Source organism: Camelus ferus, chromosome 14, assembly GCF_009834535.1.
Source record: "Camelus ferus isolate YT-003-E chromosome 14, BCGSAC_Cfer_1.0, whole genome shotgun sequence".
NCBI lineage: Eukaryota > Metazoa > Chordata > Mammalia > Artiodactyla > Camelidae > Camelus > Camelus ferus.
The window spans coordinates 61804039-61806655 of NC_045709.1; the positions used below are offsets into that span (position 1 = coordinate 61804039).

At 34.1% G+C, this 2617-nt stretch overlaps 1 pseudogene; it reads right to left on the reverse strand.

Moving 5' to 3' along the window:
* Positions 1 to 986: 986 nt before the first annotated feature.
* LOC102512759 lies at positions 987 to 1635 on the reverse strand (annotated as a pseudogene).
* Positions 1636 to 2617: the final 982 nt, after the last annotated feature.

Consider the following 2617-nt stretch of genomic DNA (forward strand, 5'->3'; position numbering starts at 1 on the left):
CTTATAATCTGCACTAGCATTTTTTACACTCTACCTAATAGTTTTTTGGCAAACTGTAAATGCAGGAAGTTATATGAATTCCATTTCCAGAATACATGTCTGATGGATATCATCAATTTTGAAAATTAAATTTTAAATCCCCTGCCACCTCACTGCCACAACAGAGTATGTAAGGACACCTAACAACAATTGATTGAAACCTCACTGGTAGGTGCAGTTTCTACTAAAACGACAATTTAATCATCTCACATGTTTAAAGCAATCCTCTTTTCTTCATCCCTCCATGTTCTTTAATTTATTCTTTATCACAGGTGAAAACTAAAAAAAAAAAAAAAAAAAAAAAAAAAAGACATTGATAATTAATTACCAACCTATGACTAGCTGGTTATTCAGTTTTTACACTAATCTAGGAATCCAATCAATTTACATAAAGTTAATTTAGAAAAAGTATATCATGTTTCTAAACATACAGCTTAGCAACATTTATTGGTTCAAAAAGAAGTAAAACCTACATGAGTTTTGTGGTATTTAAATTATTTTATAAAGTTAATTTAAAAATTTGGCAATTCCTTATACTTCCAGAAAATAAACATGGCTGACTAATTTACCTTCCCTATAGCTCTGTTTTGGTTTTTTGAAATACAACTTTATTCTGATTCTGAATGGAAGGGAATGGAAATTACAGTAACAAACAAGATTTCACCACTGAATATCATGATGTGACTTCAGCAGTTATATATGAAACTCAAGGAGGAATTACCTCTGTTCCAGAACAGCTAAATATTCAAGTCCAAAAACTAAGGTTTTTTTTTTTTTTTAACTGCCATATTTACTCTGAAGCCAATTCATTTCCTTCAGCATTCCAAAGATTAAGCACATGTTCTGCTTAGCTATATAATGAAGTGGCAAACACGCTGCACCACTGACATCACAGGGCAATTGCCTATAAAACTAGACTTCTGACAGTGGGTTCCATCTTCATTTTCTCACAGGTTATCATCCTGGAGAGCAGTAGTCTGAACAACCTCTGTGTCATGCTCATGTGGCCAAGGCTGGGTCCATGACTACATCTGGCAGGGCCAGAGTAGGCATGGCAATGAACTTCAAGTTCAGGTCTCCAAACAGTTTTCTAGTAAGCCAGAGGACGGGCTTTGCAAAATTGTATTTACTTTTGGCAGAAATAATACAGTACTGAAGATTCTTCTTTTGGTGAAAAGCAATTGATTTTGCCTCAAGTTTTCTGTCCTTAATATCCACTTTGTTGCAGAAAACAAAGATGGACATGTTTTTACACACTCATTCCAGGTTTCTATGCCAGTTAGGCACGTTCTTGAAAGTAAATCTTGATGTTATATCAAACATTACAATGGCACACTGAACTTGGTTATAATAGCCATCTCCCAGTCCACCAAATTTCTCCTGACCAGCTGTGTCCCATACACTGACTTAATAGGTCTTCTGTTGGTATGGAACACAAGAAGATGGACTTCAACCCTCACAGTAGCTGCATACTTCTCAAATTCACCAGGCAAATGACATTTCATGAATGTAGTTTTTCCAGTACAACCACCTCTCACTAATAAAAGTTTAGACTGAACTTGGGGTTCTCCTTGGGCAGCCATCAGGTGTTACTTCCAGAAGCATCACCACACCCATCAGAATCTAGCTCTTAATAAAAGGGATATTAAAACTTTAGAAGAAATGCCTTTGCAATATTTCACTAATATTAAAATGTGGATTTAAAATTCACAGTCAAGTCACTATATATTATATATTCTGATTCTTATAGAAAGCACCTAATTTTCTTTGATTTATTAGTACTTGAAAAAGATGTTTAAAAAGATAAGCATAACTTTGAGCATTTTTTCATGCACCTATTGGTCATTTATAAGTCTTCATTGAAGAATTGTTTGTTTAGGTCTTCTGCTCATTTTTGAATTGGGTTGTTTGTTTTTTTCTCATTAATTTGCATGAGCTGTTTATATATTCTGGAAATCAAGCCATTATAGTCTCCCCTTATGCAAATATATTTTCCCATTCTGTAGATTGTCATTTTGTTTTGCTTATGGTCTCCTTTGCTGTGCAAACGCTTGTCAGTTTAATTAGGTCTTATTTGTTTACTTTTGCTTTGCTTTCTATTGTTTGGGTAAACTGCCCTAGGAGAACATTGCTGAGATGTATGTCAGATAATATTTTGACTATATTTTCTTCTAGGACGTTTATTGTGTCTTGTCTCATATTTAAGTCTTTAATCCATTTTGAGTCTATTTTGTGTATGATGTGAAGAAGTATTCTAGCTTCATTTATTTACATATTGCTGTCCAATTTTCCAGATGGCATTTGCTGAAGAGACTGTCTTTATTCCATTGTATGTTCTTGCCTCCTTCGTCAAAGATTAATTGACCAAAATCTTGTGGGTTCATTTCTGGGCTCTTTATTCAGTTCCATTGATCTATATGTCAGCTTTTGTACCAATACTATGCTGTTTTGCTTACTGTAGCTCTGAGGTATTATCTGAAATCTGGGAGGGTTATTACTCCAGTTTCATTATTTTTCTTCAGTAAAGCCTTGGCAATTCTGGGTCTTTTGTGATCCAATATAAACTTTATTATGATTT